Genomic DNA, 9,434 nt, shown 5'->3' with positions numbered 1-9,434 from the left:
GTCGGCCGAGGTTTTGACCAGCCTCGGTTTGATTTAAATGGTGAGCTTCTGGTACAGTGGATGAGGGACCAAGGAAGTGGCCTATGAGTGAAGCGCTAGGTGATTTGCAAAGGATCCTAGAGGGTGCTGACCATACGGTGGGGGGTCGCCGAAGATACCCACACGTACGTCAGGGAAGATATTGGAACAAGGAGTAAGAGTTGTTTTTTGAATTCGGGCATGGATCTGGTTGGTTGACCTTGCTGGTCCTCAACAGATGAATCCATGGCTCTTTTATATGGATCCGTTGGTTGATCTTGCTCATCTTCAATGGAGATTCCATTTTGATATGTGAATATATTGCCGGTTACTATGAGCTAGGAACTATCGAAAAGTCCCCTGAGTGAACAGGTGGTGAGCGTTCTGGTTGCCAATGATGCCATAGGTACACCGATGAAGGAATGATTGAAAATAAGGATTCAACCGGAGATTTTGAGGATTGTGATTAGTGACACAAAATGGCTTCATTAAATGATTGTTTTAAAGATAGCTGATGCTGAGAAAAAGGCAATTTCATATTGGGTGTATAAGTGGTGTGACTAGTTTTAAGTTTGCATGAATATCCAGCTAGGGGGCCTGGGAACTCTTTTCCCTGGTACTCGGGACAAAACCTAACAAAATTCTTAATTGGATCCCATCACTATAGTGGTTGGGCGGTTGGCTAACCCACGGGACTGGATGGGGTTAGGCTGGACTGATGGATCCTTAAATTGAGACTCAATTCTGTTATGGTACGATAGATGAAGTAAATCCTGGACAAAAATTGTTCTATGGAAAAGAATCAACGGCTCTGCCTCTCAATGAGGAAAAAAGCGTTGGTCTCTATGATCCAAGTGCAACCTTTTCCCTGATCTGACTTGGGACTTACGGGTTCGGTCAGATCAATTCATTTAGTTAAGGCTTTTGACTACATTAGAGAAAAATTATCCTGGAGGAATCGCCTGTGCTTTTCGGGCAAGGGAAGTTTTTTCGGGTTTTGGAAGAACTGATGGATTAGTCTCTTGTCCGGATATCCATGGGCGAAGCCCCGAGTGTGAGACCCTGCTGCGCGCAAGAAGTGCTACTTCCGCTTCTGCTAGAACCCCTGAATTCGTTGCGCAGTGAGGATAGGGACCTCACATTGAGAGAGGACATGAAAATGTCCTCCAAAACTCTCATTGCCAACACTGCTCAAATAGAACATCATGTAAGGGACATGTATGGGTACATGGAGCATTTTATGTGAGAAAGCAATGAAGGCTCAATCGTGTGTAACAAAGGGTGTAGACTGCAAGTCAACGCCTTGAAGGAGCAAGGAACCCTGTTTTTGTAGACTGAGGTGTCAACCCTTAAAGTCAGTTTAAACAGGCTAAACGCTATTATGACTAGAATGAGTCGCAAGTTGGATCGTCCTGCAAAACGCCTTGCACATGATATGCTATAAAGACTACTCTATTTTGGCTTTTTGTACCTCTGTGTTCTTCATTAATTTTTATTAAGAGAGGATATAGGACACCCGGCTATGTACCCATTAGAGTTCTTTAATCCTACTCTTCGTTCCCTAGGATCTTTTAATCACTTTTATAGTTTTTTCCATTCTCAATTGCAAAAAAATGAGACTCACACATGATATGCTATAAAGGCTTCTCTATTTTGGGTTTTTGCACTTGGGTCATTATTACGTAAAGTAGTATGATATAATTTCCTAGTTTGATATACAAGAGTTTTGTATAACCTTCTCGCTTGAGACAAGAATTTGTGAAGATATATATATATATATATATATATTAATGACCTCAAATACTTTCGGACTAAGTTGTGCTTTTAAACAGAACATGGTTGGACAGAGAAAAAATAGAGTATTGGAGTCGAGCAATGCTTTGCATTTAGCACGTGTTGACTGGATAAAACAGTTGAATATAACGCGCAAAGCACGACGTGATATTGTTAGACAAAGAACAATATTTCAAAAAAAAAAAAGGAAACTAGAAATATAGATGCAAGGGTGGAATTTATTAGCACATCAATTGGTCGTTCAAGGGAGCAATATCGAACACAAGAACGTGCTGACCAAGAATGCAACGTACATCGAGATACTTCTAGAGAAAGGAATGTAATAGACACTCCAATTAGAAGTAGAAGGGTTCAATGCAACTAGGACTTCTCGCCATGCAATTACAATAGAACGAACTTTAAGTAGCAGGGGTGCGATGATAAGTAGAGGGCGATATCTCTCTATTCTTCGTCAATTTCCATTAAGAGAGGATATAAGACATCCTGATATGTACCCATTAGTGTTTTGTACTCCTACACTTCACTCCCTAGGATCTCTTAATCACTTTTGTAGTTTTTGCCATGCTCAATTGTGGAAACATGAGACAAAAATAGCTCTTTGTCACAGGTTGTGGGAAGCCATTGTTGTAAAGTGGGGTGAGTATCATTGCTACCATTAGAGGAGCCACCCGAGTTTCTAAGAATTCTATTGCATGGCAATGATTCTAGAAGCAAATTATTCAGAAAGAACATACGGGCTTACAATAGTGTCCTAGCTTTTGTATCATTGGGTGCTCATATTGATGAAATGTTTTTAGACAATAGAGGTATATATAACTTTTGAGTTCATGGTAGTGTATATGATCGTGTTGGAACTTTATTGCCTAATGGAGGACAAGAAGAGCTCCCACGTTTTTCACAGCTATATGTGTATGACACAAAGCATGAACTACAAAATTGTTTAGATGGCATGCCTGGATTGGACCCTTGTGTTTTAGCATTGTTGCAAAGGATGATACATGCGTGCAATCCATATGCCCATGCATTGCGAGCTATTGGGGAAGTATTGAGAAGCAATCCACATGCAGATTTGAAGATGATAATTTGTGAGAACCGCTTTACCTCTAGACAATACTTGGTGCCCACAACTAGCAAGGTTCTGCTATTATGCCAGGGCAAGGAGATGATGCCGATGTCAGCTATCGAGACATCCAAATTTTTTCGCGTGATGGGTTTGTGAGAAGAATATCTAATTTGCATTCGATCATACATGCTACTCTTATATGTTCTTTTATTTCCATGAGGGGAGGATGGTTGGCATGTATTCATCCCATACATTGGTGTTCCTACCCATGCATCATTGCATGAGATTCAAAGTATGTGTTACTTAAAGATAATATTATGCACATCGATTTGCAGATCATGTTGGATAGGTGCCATCTCCAGATGGTGTCACGCTAGTGGCACACTCTTTAGCCTCTAGGCATTTTTGGGATTTATAGCATTCATTTCCATGGACACTTCATCCAGCAAGCTATCACTAACTGTATTACCACTGTCATCCCCCAGGCAAAGCATCCGACAGAAGGAAAGTTAACACCAACAAAAGCACAAAACCAATCTAAACAATAATATTTAAGTAGAAGACCAAGCATTAATCATATCTTTGCAAATAGAGACTTCACCCTTTGAGTCCATGAAGAATTCCTATGAGTAGGATCTAGATTTTTTGGAGCCTTGGAACTCAATGAAAGATAAAAATTACTGGCCACTTCGTCTGGGCAAAACCTCCGACACGAAGTCCAGGCATACAAGATACAGAATGAAATCTGGCCATGATGAGTACATAAAATATTCCACCTCATAATAGAAAAATATTCACTTCTCCCAAGCATCAGTAGCATGTGCCAAGGCAGCCTACCACAGAACTTTTGCTTTAGTGTCCAGACTGCTTAGAAGAGCTGCACATGCACCTGTTGTGTTATGGTATTGCATTACGGTATTGTAGAGCGATGCGGTCGGGCGACGTTGAGGAAGAGAGGGTGGTGGGGTCGCCAGAGGGAAGGCGGAGAGGAGAGGGATGGTGGTCGGTGGGGTGAGCGAGAGGGGATGGGGTGAGCGAGAGGGAGAGAAAGAGAGAGGGGGATGGTCGATGGGTGCGATGGGGAGATTGTTATTATTATTATTCTTATCATTATTATTTGAAAGGTTTGACGAGAGGGGGAGCACAGGTGAGCGACTGAAAAAAAGGGGCGGGGAAGGTGGTGAAGGTCAGTGGGGTGAGGAGAAAAGGGGGGGTCGGGGGAGGTGGGTCGGGTGAAATGGAGCCGAGAGAGAGAGAGAGTTAGAGAGGGGCTAGGTGGTCGGTGAGGTGAGGGAGAGAGGGGGTGAGACTGGTGAGGGCTTGGTCGGTGAGGGGGATAGGTGGTTGGTTGGTGGGGTTTAATAAAGTTTTTTGTTTTGCTTTTCTTTGTGTGTGCACAAGGCAAGAGGGGGTCGAGTGAGAGAAGCCATGCAACTCGAGCATTAGCTGACATCCATTTGCTAGCAACCTTTTAGGTGAGTCTTATGGCAATGCTGCTTCAGGCGACTGGTGCACGGTAGTGAAGGAGTCGTATATTTGAGGAAGGGGCAAGCCTTTGGTTGGTGGGCTACACTAAGTTTAACCCTTCACATTTGATGGCCTCTTCAAAGCACGTGCGTGAGATCGGGTTGGGGGATCGGAAAGTGAGAGGGGGGGCTGGGACGTTGGGTCGGCAAGAGAGGGGTGGGATCGTGAGTTGGCGAGGGGGGGCTGGGTGATGGTCGATGAGGCATGAAGCGAGGGGGGAAAGAGAGCTACGGGGGCTGGAGGTGGTGAGGCACGTAGGTGAGAGGTAGTGGTCGGTGGGGTAAGTGAGAGAGGGGGTGGTCGGTGGGGTGAGGGAGAGGGAGACACATAGAGAGAGAGAGAGAGAGGGGGTGGTCGGTGAGGTAGAGGAGGTGGTGGGGTTGCAAGAGGGAAGGGGGAGAGGAGAGGGATGGTGGTTGGTGAGGTAGAGGAGGTGGTGGGGTCACAAGAGGGAAGGGGGAGAGGAGAGGGAGGATGGTGGTTGGTGAGGTGAGTTAACATTAGCAATCTGTCAGCACAATCCACTAATCTCATAGTGATTTACTGAAGTCATTATCGTCGTTCCAGTTACGAACATCATCACAGGGACTCGTCCCATTCATCCTTATTGTGGTTTTTCTCAGCTTATCGCTTTTCAACCAAAAAGGAATCATCATTTTTCAATCAGAATCCAAATCAACTCATCAGTTCTCAACCAGAGTTTTTAAAATCATATCAACCACATTTGAATTCATCATCTGGATAGCATTTCTGCTAATAATTTCAAGTCTTAGATTTACTCGTATATACTGCCAGTCAAGAGTTGTAGTTATACCCTTGATATATACGGGTAGTCACGGTCCTTAGAATTATAAGGTAAATACCATCATGTCTAGGCCTCAAGCAAGTCAAGGATTCCATGCAATTACATTACTTCCATCTGAAGACCCAATTACTAATTTATGAATTTCAGTCTGAATATTAATTTGTATGAATTTCATTGTATGAATTTCATCACTGCTACTTCATAAATTTTTGACATTTTTGGCTTCTTAGTTGATCCACATTAGCCAATTTGCTCTGATACTAGCTGAAAGATCCCTGTCCCCACCGTGCAACGAATTCAGGGGTGCTAGCAGTAAAAGTAGCACTTCTTGCGCGGGGTAGGGTCCCTCACTCCGGGCCTCACCCATGGATATCCGGACAAGGGACTAATCCCTCGGTTCTTCCAAAACCAAACCTGAAAAAACTTCCTTCGCCCAAAAAGCACAGGTGATTCCTCCAAGATAATTTTTACTCTAACGTAGTCAAAAGCCTTAACTAACTAAATTGATTCCTCCAAGATAATTTTTACTCTAACGTAGTCAAAAGCCTTAACTAACTAAATTGATATGACCGAACGTGTAAGTCCCATAGTCAGATCAAGGAAAAGATTACACTTGGATCATAGAGACCAACGCTTTTTTCCTCATTGAGAGGCAGAGCCGTTGATTCTTTTCCATAGAATAATTTTTATCCGAGATTTACTTCATCTATCGTACCATAACTGAATTGAGTCTCATTTTAGGGAGCCATCAGTCCAGCCTAACTCCATTGAGTCCCGTGGGTTAGCCAACTGCTCAACCACTGTAGTGATGGGATGCATTTATGAATTTGCTTATGTTTTGTCCCGGGTACCAAGGAAAAGAGTTGCCATGTCCCCTACTAGCCGGATATTCATGCAAACTTAAAACTAGTCACACCACTTACACACCCAATATGAAATTGTCTTTTTCACATAATCAGCTATCTTTAAAACAATCATTTAATGAAACCATAGTGTCACTGATCATAATCCTCCCAAATATCTGGTTGAATCCTAATTTCTAATTTTTCCTTCATTGGTGTACCTATGGCATCATTGGCAGCCAGAACGCTCACCACCTATCCACTCAAGGGCCTTTTTGATAGTTTCTAGCTCATAGTAACCGGTAAAATTTTCACTTATAAAAATCAAAATGGAATCTCCGTTGAAGATCAGCAAGATCAACCAACAGATCCATATAAAAGAGCCATGGACTCATCCGTTGAGGACCAGCAAGGTCAATCAACCAGATCCATGCCCGAATTCAGAAAATAACTCTTACTGCTTGTTCCAATATCTTCCACGATGCACGTGTGGGTATCTTTGGTGACCCAGAGGCTGAGCACCGTATGGTCAACTCCCTCTAGGATCCTTCGCAGGTCACGTAGCGGTTCACTCATAGGTCGCTTCCTTGGTCCCTCATCCACCGTACCGGAAGCTCACCATTTAAATCGAACCGAGGCTGGTCAAGACCTCGGCTGACCTTGCTACGCGCGGAGACGTCCTCCATTGACTCTCCATTAGCTATTGCAACTTTATCATATTAGGTCTCCATGACCTCATTCACAAGACGGTCAAAATGCTTCCCCAGTATTCTTGATATAAAACAATCATTTAAAAACATGTCATAAATACACTTTCTATAACAAACTCTCGTCTTTCCATATTGTTCCACATCAATCCTCATTTATTTCATATGTATTCCCATTCTCATCACATCGTTTTCCATCTCATCACATCTTTTCTCATTTATCCGCATCATCAGATCTCATCCACTCGCATCTACCCATATCCACATCTCATCACATCTTTTCTCATTTATCCGCATCAGATCTCATCCACTCGCATCAGATCTCATCCACTCGCATCTACCCATATCCACATCTCATCACATCATATTCGTTCACATCACACATCACACATCACATCTATCTCCATTTACATATCACATTCATTCATATCCATCACATTCATTCGTTCATATCCACCACATACATTCTCATAACCATCCCATCACATACATTCTATCCACATTATATCACATCACTTCTATCCACATTATATCACATCACTTCTATCCACATCTCATCTCATTCATACACATCTCATCTCATTCATCCACATCCATCCAATCGTTCTCACATGAACAACTACTCACATCTATCCATACATTCATATCTATCACTTCACATCCACATATATTCATGTCACATCACATCACATTCTTTCACATACACATCTATATCAATTCTTTCACATACATCCACATCCATTCTTTCACCACATACTCATTCACATCCATTCTTCACATACACATTCACATCCATTCTTCACATATACACATCCATATCCATTCTTCCACATACACATTCACATCCATTCTTTCACATACTCATTAACATCCATTCTTCACATACACATTCACATCCATTCTTTCTCATACTCATTCACATCCATTCTTCACATACACATTCACATCCATTCTTTCACATACATCCACTCACATCCCATATCATTCATTTACATATTGATTCACATGACATCACATCTCATCCATTCATTCACATCTATCTAATTCACGTCACATCTATTCATCTCACATCTCATCACCTCTATTCACATCACATCACACACATCCATCCATTCATTTACATCTTTCTGATTCACATCACATCTATTTACCTCACATCCATCCATCCATCCATTTACATTTATGTGATTCACATCACATCACATCTCATCACCTCTATTCACATCACATCCATCCATCCATTCACATCACATCTCATCACCTCACATCAAATCCATCCATCCATTCATTCACATCTATCTGATTCACATCACATCTTATCACATCTATCCGATTCACATCACATCTCATCACATCTATTCACCTCTATTCACAACACATCCATCCAGTTTATGCACTATTACTCTGCTCCTGTCCTGAGCCATTGAATTTTTTAATAATTCAATTATTTTTGGCCTAATCCTCTCCCCAAAGTGAATTGGTGGCTACTCTTGCTTCAAACAAGAGTAGAGTCCTCAATCCCTCAAGCTAAAGGAGAGCTTACAAGCTCTATGTAAGTTAAATTTCTTACAAGCTCTATTTAACTTACATAGAGCTTACAAGCTCTATGTACGTTAAATTTTTCACTTGTTTAATTTTAAATCTATGGTTTTCTTGATTTTTATGTTTTGTAGTAAATTGAATTAAAGTCAAATGCTATGCCTTGATAAAAAGGCCACCCCTTCTCTTTTTTACATTCCAGCCTTTCTTAATCCTAGAAAGATTAGCTAAAGGATTAATTAAACTCTTCTTATTGTTTACTCTCTTGAATTTAGGAAATTGTGTAGATTAGAGTTCTATGAATCTACTTTGGGTTAATTTAAGTCAATTAAAGAATGATAAAAATGAGAAATGGTCAGCCATACAAAGGAGGTTATGGCAAAATTTTCCAGAATTTTGTGGAAAAGAAAGTTTGTTTTTATGTTATTCCAAGAGAGTAATTCCCACCATTTTTGCATCTAAAAGAAATATTCTGATTACTCCATGTACATATTCACCTATGAATATGCATGGATATCACTGATATTAATTATTTTTATTTCAAAAGTGTTATTCTCATTAAAATTGAATTTTATGCATAGAAAGATGCATAAAGGAATTATTTTTATTTCAAAAGTGTTATTCTTATTAAAATTGATTTTTACGCATAGAAAGATGCATAAAGGAATTATTTTTATTTTAAAAGTGTTATTCTCAATAAAATTGATTTTTACAAATAGAAAGATGCATAAAGGAATTATTTTTATTTCAAAAGTGTTATTCTCATTAAAATTGAATTTTACGCATAGAAAGATGCATAAAGGAATTATTTTTATTTCAAAAGTGTTATTCTCATTAAAATTGAATTTTACGCATAGAAGCATGCATAAAGGAATTATTTTTATTTCAAAAGTGTTATTCTCAATTGAATTTTATGCATAGAAAGATGCATAAAGTGATTTGTGTGTGTGTATCATACATACATACATACATACATACATACATACATATATATACACACACACACACACACACACATTATATATATATATACATATATATATATGACATATACAGTATATATATATCATATATGTATATGTATATGTATATGTCATATATATATGATATATATTGTATATGTATGTCATATACTTGTA

This window comes from Cibotium barometz, chromosome 50 (genome assembly GCF_041138505.1).
Source record: "Cibotium barometz isolate CiBa-2024 chromosome 50, ASM4113850v1, whole genome shotgun sequence".
NCBI lineage: Eukaryota > Viridiplantae > Streptophyta > Polypodiopsida > Cyatheales > Cibotiaceae > Cibotium > Cibotium barometz.
This window is presented reverse-complemented; position numbering follows the sequence as displayed.